This window comes from Drosophila miranda (genome assembly GCF_003369915.1).
Source record: "Drosophila miranda strain MSH22 chromosome Y unlocalized genomic scaffold, D.miranda_PacBio2.1 Contig_Y1_pilon, whole genome shotgun sequence".
In the NCBI taxonomy this organism is placed as follows: domain Eukaryota; kingdom Metazoa; phylum Arthropoda; class Insecta; order Diptera; family Drosophilidae; genus Drosophila; species Drosophila miranda.
In genome coordinates, this window is record NW_022881603.1 from 52,752,995 (window position 1) to 52,763,266 (window position 10,272).

Consider the following 10,272-nt stretch of genomic DNA (forward strand, 5'->3'; position numbering starts at 1 on the left):
ATTCCGCCACCAAAACCATTTTTGGCTCGCTCGGGGCGAGGTGGTATTGGTCCGGAACCGTCTTCAGGAGTAGGACCGACCGCATCCAGTGAGCAGCATCAACGGGGTGGGCATCAAGCGCGAAATTGGCGAAACCCGATAGCCCTCAGACACTCGGGTCAGGGTCGTGGCGAGGGTAGGAGATTCCTGGTGGGATTCCTCGAGAAGATCCGCATCCAAATCCCCCGGGCTATAGACCTTGGCCACGGTGGGGCCGAGTCGAAAAATGGGACGTGACGTTCGACGGAGACAGCAACAAAATAACAGTCGAGGCTTTTGTGTTCCGAATTGAATTCCTACAAGCCCAATGCCGCTGTCCGTGGGATGAAGTTCTAAAGGGATTTCATCATCTGGTTACAGGAAACGCGCGGGAATGGTACTGGCAGTAATCCGTGATCCGTGTGGAAGACTTTTTCCATGTCATGAGAAAGCTCGCGTCGAGGTTGGAGATGCCACCACCTGAAAAGGAGATGGTAAAAATGTTCAAAAAGGCACTCACAGATGAGATAGCGAGTTTCGTCTACGGCTTACGGGTTTATTCCTTAGACCAACTGCGGGATGAGTGCGTGGAAATAGAGGCACATCTGAAGAGGAAGGCTCGATCTTCGTGGCGAGGAGCCCCCAAAGCCACAAACTATGGTCGCGGGCCGAATGCGAACGTCAGCGAGGTCGCGCAGGATCGGTCGATTGGCGATGAAGAGGCAGAGGTCATTGAGGAAGCGCAAGTGACACAGCGTGTTCCACAGAAGTTGATTTGCTGGAACTGCGGGCAGACCGATCATGGCTTTAGGGACTGTATGGCATCGGAGAGGCGAATTTTCTGCTACCGGTGTGGAAAGCCCGATGCATATTGTCCAACCTGTCCGAATTGCGCGGGAAACGTGAAGAGGGGTGCGATCCAAGCAGGCGAATCACGCTCACAGAAGGTGCCTGCGCAGAGAGAGTAGAAGAAAATAAAAATGAATTAGATAGACGTAAATTGCATGCTAGGTTAAGGAACTTATCATATGAAGAGCGCTTAAGAAATTATTTAGAAACCAGAAATATAATATTTTCTGAACTACGAGTGGATGGTTGTCGGTGCGGGTGAGAAAGGCGAGATCCCGTTTTAAGCAAAGGCGAGCTATGAGGAGGCAGGTGATTGCTTCAGTAAAGCGTTGGTGCAAGAAAGACCCGAGAGTTTTCGCAGAAATCTCTATAATGGGCGAGTCCGTGCGAGGCCTGTTGGATTCAGGCGCTACACACAGCATGCTAGGGTGTAATGGTCAGGAATTCCTGGAGAAGCTGGGCGTGGAGGCTCGTCGATATTCTTCTATAGTGAAGGTAGCGAATGGGGAAGATCGCGCAATCGTTGGCCGAGTGGAGTTACCGGTGAAATACAAGGGAGAGGTAAAAAGATTAACGTTTTTCGTATGCCCGTTCTTGGAACAGGAAATTTACTTGGGGGTAGACTTTTGGCGGGGATTCTCATTGGCTCCTGAGGTGATGGGAGAAGGTCCAGTAGGGGCATCTCACAGATTAGTGGAAGAAGTGCTGGCTGATCAAGTCGCTCACTATGTGGAAGGCCCGGAGAAGGAGATAGTGCAGGAAGAATGGGAGTTGTCAGAAGAGCAAAGGGCAGCCTTGGATCAGGTGAAGGCAGAGTTTCTAACTTTCGAAGCCGTAGGCCTGGGGAGGACGTCGAGAGAGACTCACAAAATTCAGTTGGTGGAGAAGGCCGAGCCGGTGAAGGATCGACATTACCCGCTGTCGCCAGCGATGCAGGAAGTGGTGTGTGGTGAGGTGGACAAAATGTTGGCTTTGGGAGTCATCGAGTACAGTGATAGTCCATGGAGCAACCGTACCACCGTGGTGCGAAGGCCGGGCAAAAATCGTTTCTGTCTCGATGCCCGAAAGCTCAACAAAGTAACCATCAAGGACGCTTACCCACTTCCTAGCATCGAGGGGATTTTGTCGCGTCTCGATCAGACGATATATATCTCCAGCGTCGACTTAAAATTCGCTTTTTGGCAAATCGTGCTGGACGAGCAGAGTCGACCATATACGGAGTTCACGGTGCCGGGACGGCCTCTGTACCAGCTCCGTATGATGCCCTTTGGCCTCTGCAACGCCGCACAACGCCTATGTAGACTGGTCGATAAGGTGATTCCGGTTGAGATGCGTTCAAACGTCTATGCGTATCTCGACGACTTGCTGATTATAGCTGAGGACTTCCAAACGCACGTGAAGATTCTGCGACAGGTTGCCGAGCGTCTACGAGAAGCAAATTTAACGATAGGGCTGAGCAAATCTCATTTTTGCTATAAAAACATTAAATACCTGGGATTTATAGTGGGAGGAGGAGCGCTGAAGATGGATCCGGATCGTGTGTCGGCCATTTTGCGCATTCCCGAGCCGCGATCTGTTCGAGAATTGCGTAGTTTCCTGGGAACTGCGGGCTGGTACCGGCGCTTTATGAAAAACTATGCTGAGATGGCCGGTCAGCTCACAGACGCCCTGAAAAAGTCGGGAAATGGAAAGTTTAAATTGACGGAGGAGGCAAAACGAGCCATGGGGGAGCTAAAAGCTGCCTTCACCTCGGCACCAGTCCTGGTACACGCGGATTTCAAGCGGCACTTCTACATACAGTGCGACGCCTCACATTATGGAGTAGGAGCCGTACTCTTCCAAAGGGAGGACGAGCAGACCGAGAGGCCCATAGCGTTTTTCTCTGCCAAACTGAATTGCCACCAAAAAAACTACTCGGTGACAGAGAAGGAGTGTCTGGCAGCCCACATGGCGATCCTGAAGATCCGTCCGTACTTAGAGCTTATGCCGTTTACAGTCATAACTGACCACGCCAGTCTCAAATGGCTCATGACCATGAAGAACCTGGATGGTCGCTTAGCTCGTTGTTCCCTTCAACTGCAGGCCTTCGATTTCGGCATAGAACACCGGAAAGGAGCGGACAATGTAGTGGCAGATACATTGTCACGCAGTATTGAAGAGCTGGAAGTGGATCCGAGTAGTATCCTGGGTTTTGAAACGGTGGAGTTTGAATCTGGAGAATATCAGGAGTTAAGGAAGGAAATAACAGAGAACCAAGACCGCTTACCTGATCTCCAGATTGTTGACGGCATGATATTCAAGCGCATGCGCTTTGAACGATTGGATGATCAACTGGAGGGCGCCGTCTGGAAATTGTGGGTTCCGAGTTCGCTGACGGTTGATAGACAAAGCACATTCGGAAAAGAAGACAGCGCACGGAGGAATCGCGAAAACCTTGCACTTATTGCGTAGGCAGTTTTACTGGCCGAACATGGCGATAGAGGTGCGGGATTATATCCGACGGTGCACCGTGTGCAAGGAGTCGAAAGCGCCGAATTATCGGATGCAGGTCGGGATGGGGCAAGAAGTGGTCACTGAGCGCCCGTTCCAAAAACTTTATATTGATTTTTTGGGCAAATATCCGCGGTCAAAGAACGGTCAGGCGTGGATATTTATTGTAGTTGACCAGTTCTCTAAGTTCACATTCCTAAAGACCATGACCAAGGCCACAGCAAAGGAAGTTGTAAGATTCCTCGTTCACGAGGTGTTTTACAAGTTTGGAGTGCCGGAGATGATTCACTCGGACAATGGGGCTCAGTTCGTCTCGAAAACTTTTAAGGAGATGACCGATGCATTCGGAGTCACTCATATGAGGACGCCAGTGTATTCTCCGCAGAGTAACGCAGCCGAACGCGTGAATCGCACAGTACTCAGCGCGATTCGGGCGTATCTGGAAGCCGATCACCGGGACTGGGATGTGCATCTGCCGGAGATAGAATTGGCTATTAGGAACTCGGTTCACGAGGCAACAGGCGTAACACCATTCTTTGCAGTCTTCGGGCAGCAAATGTATTTGCATGGGTCATGCTACAAGCTGGCCAAGCGACTGCGGTCAATCGGCGAGCATGACATATCGCTGCTGGAGGGTCAGGACAAGCGACATCTCATCCAAGAGAGGATTCGCGCTAGTTTACATCAGGCATACGAGCGTAGTAGGGTAAGATACAACCAGCGAGCTCGGGTGTTTTACGCGAGGCCGGGATAAGAGGTATTCCGCCGAAATTTTGTCCTTAGTGACTTCGGAAAAGGCTTTAATGCCAAGTTCGCGCGCAAATTCATCCGATGCCGGGTAGTGAAGCCAGTAGGAGAGAACGCGTATGCTCTGGAGGACCTTAACGGCCGTCCCATAGGAGTGTACCACGCCAAAGACCTGAGAATGTAGTGAGGTGTGGGTGTGGCCTACGTTGGGCGCGGCAGAAGAATGCAGGGCACGCCGGCGTGTGCTCAATAGTGTTCCGGAATCCGGTGGGCATGCCCACGCGTATGTTGTCCCTCCTGGGACTGACGACATACTCGTGGTGGTGTTCCAGTCCCACCTGAACGATAGGTGGCCAGGGCTGAGGGCGACGCGCCATCTAGCGGAAGTCCAGGGAGGCTCGATGGTGTATGGGGACATCGGGGGGAGCTGGAGCCGTTACTGGGGATATAAGGAAGAGAATAGGATTAGTTATATGTATTAGTAAGGGAAAAAGGGATAAATAGGAGTGAAAATATTAGAAAACGTGGATTGGATTATGGAAATCGTGGAGCGTGGACGGAGTAACGTCGAAATTTGAAATTTTGTGCTTAAAACAGAAAGTTTGAAGTGAGTACAGAAAAGGCGGGCGATAAAATAGGTTGTAATGCAGAAAATTTTACTAACAGCCGGCAAGGAATATAGCCACCAGAACCGGGCCAGAAGGTTTCCTGGAGAGGGACACTGGAGTTCGAGAAAGTCGACTGCAGAGAAGAAGACTGCCCAACGGAACCTGAGTGAGTTCGTTCCAGTTGCGCGTGTGTGAGCCAAGTAGCGCGGGACGTGTGAAGGGGGAGGGTGAAAGAGGACGATTTAGCTGCCAGGGCGATTCTAGCCACACCGCACGATCGTTGCATCGCCTTCCAGTGCGTGCCACACGTTTGGTCTCATTCACCAAGTAAAAACCCCGAAACCCTATTCACACACACACACACGCGCACACGTATACACGGACCTATATAAATTTAGGGCTGACCGGCCAAGGCCAGCGATCGCCCACGTCGTTTGAACTTAAAGAAAAAAAACTTAATCCGCACTCCAAACACCGTTCCACATTAAATGTTATTTTGTTCCGTGTGTTGTCCTTTATTTAGTAATTAGTATTAGCTTAAACAGTTTAACGTAAAATCTTGGCCATTGAAAAAAAATATGTAAAAACACCAACACCTTTCACGAACCTAAATCTGCGATCAGCTGTTCAGTGCCAGAAGATTAACCCTTAGTGGGTGACGCGGGGGTCCCATCAGTCCACCGTATTTGGTCGAGCGATTTGTGGAAAAATATTGTTTATTGTTTATGTCCCGGGGACCCTTAACAAGAGCTCTTGGTAGGTTAAGTCTCCGTAGGGGCCCGAGTTAAATTAACTCCCGTAAAACTGGATCCACTCATCTACACATATTCCATTACGTATGGGTGAGGGTATCCCTGTTGGTTGAGCGAAATTTCAGCAGTTATTTCCTTGTTTGCCTTGTGTCGAACGTTTTGGTGTTTCTTAGTGGTTAGTGATAATTTTGAGTATAGCTATTTATTAATGAGAAAGATGAAATTGTCAATTTACGATTATTAAAGCTTGGATATATATTGAAGCATGATGCATTAAATTTAAAATAGAGGGAGGACGCGTGGCGTAAGCCATGGATTAGGCCAGCCGTTACCGTTCCAGCAGAGGGTGGCCAAAATGAACGTTGTGTTTGGTCACAGGTAGGGCGGGCGCGCGAAGTGATAACACCCAAGCTTCACCCACTTGATAGCCGTCTGTTTATGATTTTCTTTGTTGTTATTAGGTTGTTGTTAGTTTTGATGTCCCGAGAAGTAGTATGTCTCCTTTTTTGTCTACATTTGACAGCTAGCCGCCATTGCCCTCTGGGAAACAAGCCAAGTGTAACATCAGTGAAGACGATGACAGGTACACTTTGGATGAATGGCTTTGAAATTGGCTGCAGTGCAGAGTGGGGGACATCGTCCCGGACCAGGATGGCTACTTCCTCTCTACGACCGTTTGCCGGATTTTGTGCAGTGTAAGTGTGGAATCCGCTCACAGAGACGGCCCTTGTGCGTGTTTCGATGACCATCATTAATTGTATTTTTCCCCTTTTCAGGAAAACTTCGAACTCGTTCAGCTTGTTTGTCACACCACACGCGTTCCAGAAGGCAATTTTAAAAGAGTTGCCGTTCTGGCTGACGCTGTGGGTGGAAATAGTCTGGACTGGATTGACGTTTTGGTTGACAGGCTATTCAGGACTGGACTAAACATAGAAAGCGTCATTGGCGGAAGACAGGACCATATCCAAAGAGTTTGGTGAAGTGCTATTTGTTGTTTTGCTTGTTTTATTTGAATTGATATTTATTAATTTGACTGTTTGAGGTGCCAAGCACCTATGTGTTTCAAAAATGAAAAGAGATTTCGGGTTAAACTTTATAATTCGTATTTAATCTTGGTGGCTTAGCGGAAGCCGATTGCTTGCTATTGCCAGATAAACTTTATGCGAGATCGATATGCAACCAATGCGCAGAGGGGTTAGCATAGAACTAAACTATAGACGACGGCGTTAGATGAAAGTGATTGCCGAAGTGGCGGCAGCAGATCAAAGTAGTTGCCGAAGTGGCGGCGGCAGAGAGCCCCTTTAGCGGGAGAGCGCAGCAGCTCTGCAGAACGTCAACGTTTTACAACATAGGCGGCTCTCTCTGCTCATACAATAATAATGTTAAAGTTACGGTTATTCTTCAGCGGCTGGCACGAACATACTCCCCCCGTTGGGAGCTAGTCTCTCAACAGATTCCTTAAGGGGCAGCAAACATAGCCGAGTCACGGCCCTCCTGATGGTTCGACGGGACACACTCCGTCCTTGCCCAAAACGACATCGACCACTCTAGCCAGTGGCCAACGCATTGGAGGAAGATTTTCGTCCTTCACCAGAATGAGGTCGTTCTTGCAGATGTTTTGCGCGGGGGTACGACACTTCGCGCGCTCTTGCAAAAGAGTGAGATACTCTTCGCGCCAACGGCTCCAAAATATTTGCTGTAGTTGGGTGACCCGCTGCCAGCCATCCAGACGATTGTAGTTCAGCTTCGTTAGGTCAGGCTCGAGGATTTGCTCATGGGGGCCGCCTAAAAGCAGATGAGCAGGAGTCAAAACGTCTAAATCATCAGGATTTTCTGAAAGCGAGAGCAAAGGGCGAGAGTTAACAATTGCAGTGATCTGACAGATCAGAGTGCGCAGCTCGTCGAAGCTAAGCACAGATGGTCCAACTGAGCGGTACAGGTGATATTTTGCGGTCTTCACGGCCGCTTCCCACAACCCGCCAAAATGCGGAGAGCGAGGTGGGATGAAACGCCAGTCGATCGAGTCAGCCAAGCAGGATTCGTGGACCTCCTTCATATGCGGTTCGCTCAGACAAAGCTTCTTTAGCTCCAGAAGCTCGTTCTTGGCCCCAACGAAGTTGGTCGCATTGTCCGACCAAATTTGACTTGGCCTTCCTCGAGTGGAAGTAAAACGCTTTAGTGCGCCTAGAAACGATGCGGTGGTCAAATCCTTTACTAGCTCCATGTGTATAGCCTTAAAAGTGAAACAGATGAATACGCTAATGTAGCACTTGATCGGAGGCCTCGTGCGGATTTCTGATCGGTAGAAAAAAGGTCCACAGTAATCTACTCCAGTGACTTCAAAAGCTCGAGATCCTTCCAAACGTTCCTTAGGTAGGTCTCCCATGATGTGTTCGACCATGCGCGGCCTAGTCCTGAAGCATCTCACACATCTGCTGACGACCCTTGACACTGCCTTAACACCTCCAATGGGCCAATGGAGGTCCGGCATGGAGGTTTCTTTCATGATAATATCTTATCAGCGCAAAGGTAATGGAATGTCCCTTTGGCAGAATGAGCGGGTGCTGAGCGTCAAATCCTAGCGATGAGTTGCCAAGACGACCTCCAACTCTAAGTAGTCCAGAATGATCGATGAACGGGTTGAGCGAACTAATAGAACTGGATGCCATAACTTAACCATTGCGCCGAATCTCCTTTATGTCCATCCACAAATTTGCCAGCTGAATGTGACGAATTAAAAGATGCGTTCCTTGCCGAATATCAGAAACGGTGAGTCCTGTATGCCTAAGACGATGTATAAATTTATGCATGTAGGCGAATGTGCGCTGCATGCGAAAGAATGAATTCGCAAATTTGCATCCGGACGTGAGATCGGCATGTGGAGACGTGATTAGCAATCCTCTCTTGCGAAGCGCCAAAGTTGCTATGTTGTTAGATGGAGATACAGGCCACTTATCCTTGGAGCCTAGCAAAAAGGATGGGCCGTGAAACCATAGCTCTGACTGGATAAGATGGTTGGGAAGCGAGCCTCTCGAGAGAATATCAGCAGGATTTAAAGATGTGGGAACATAGCGCCATTCCATGGCTGCCGTCAACTCCTGAATTGATGCCACTCGATTTGCCACGAAAACTTGAAATTTAGCTGGCTCGTCCCTAATCCAAGATAATGCTGTTGACGAATCCGACCAGCAATAGAACCGACCTGTAAAGATTCCCATGTCCTTTACATTCTGCATGATTTTCGCAAGCAAATGGGCTCCACTTAATTCCAGCTTAGGAATCGATATAGTCTTTAGCGGCGCCACTCGCGACTTTGAGCACAAAACGTGGCTCAAAGACTGGGCTTCCCTGGACACGACATACACGCAAGCGCCATATGCTTCTAAGCTGGCATCACAGAATCCGTGAACTTCTGTAGCCACACTAGAACGAAGAACCAAGCGAGGAAATGAGATCCGAGAAATGCTTGCCAAACTATTTCTCAAGTCCATCCAAGTTGAATGCAACGCTGAGGGTAGGCTTTCATCCCAATCCAAATTTTCTCTCCAAAGCTGCTGAAGGAAGATTTTGCACCTGACAATGACTGGATTTATCAATCCAAGAGGGTCGTAGAACCGCGCAATCGTAGATAAAACCGACCGCTTTGATGGCTTTGAGTTTGTGTCCAGTGCGGAAAAGGCAAAAAGCAGCTGATCCGAAGCAGGGTCCCACGCTAAGCCGAGAGTTTTGGCAATGTAGCTTCCATCATTAAACTTTAGGAACTTCTCTATGTCATCTTCAGGGGTTCCCTCAAGTACTTCCTGGTGACTGGAGCACCATTTCCTAAGTCTAAAATTACCACGGGACAGTAAAGCTGATGTTTGGTGCATCTTGTCCATGACCTGTGCGACCGAATTACCGCCCGAAATAAGGTCATCCACGTAAAACTCTTGCCGCAGAGCAGCTGAGCCAAGAGGGTAGGACTCACCCTCGTCGATGGCCAGCTGGTGCATTGCGCGGACCGCTAAAAATGATGCAGTCCTCGTCCCGTATGTGACGGTGTCTAATGTATAGACTTGAACCTCGGACTCGATGGAATCTCGCCATAGGATGCACTGATACAAATTGTCGGGTGGAGACACTCGTACGCAGCGGTACATTTTACAAATGTCCCCAGTGAGAGCGACTGGATATGTTCGAAAGCGAATCAATATGTTAAACAATGTAGGCTGAATAACAGGGCCTGTCATCATCACATCATTTAGAGAATATCCAGGTGATGTAGCTGCGGATCCGTCGAAAACGACACGGAGTTTTGTCGTCGTACTGTCCTCCTTTAGGACACAGTGATGAGGCAAGAATTATTTGCAGAGACTACGGGAATCAGGGTTGACTTGGTGCATATGATGCAAATCAATGTACTCCCTCATAAAGGCGGAATACCGTTCCTTGAGTGTAGGATTACGCTCCAGTTTTCGCTCCAGACTGATGAACCGTCGATAAGCCTGAGCATAAGATTCTCCTAAACGATCAGTATTGTTATTTAGCGGCAGACGAACTGCATACTCCCCGGATGGCAACCGTGAAAGGTGGCTTACGAAATGTGCTTCACAATCGTCTTCTTCTTTGGTATTCAACCCAGCCTCCACACAATTCTCGACTTCCCAAAACATACGAAGAGTTTTATCCAACCTTGCTTCCATCTCAGCTATCGAATCTGGACAATTGTGCGAAGCCAAAAGCGCCGAGCTTGATACCTTCTGTCCACCGCCAGATACGATCCACCCAAGCCGGGTCTTCTGCAGAAGAGGCAGTCCATCGGTGAGTTT

General features: G+C 49.0%; 1 long non-coding RNA gene across 1 annotated transcript; it reads left to right on the plus strand.

The window, feature by feature from the left end:
• Positions 1-6,033: 6,033 nt before the first annotated feature.
• Positions 6,034-6,555, plus strand: LOC117189656. The gene is made up of 2 exons (XR_004473503.1): positions 6,034-6,159; positions 6,241-6,555. It is a non-coding gene; the product is annotated as an uncharacterized LOC117189656 (long non-coding RNA).
• Positions 6,556-10,272: the final 3,717 nt, after the last annotated feature.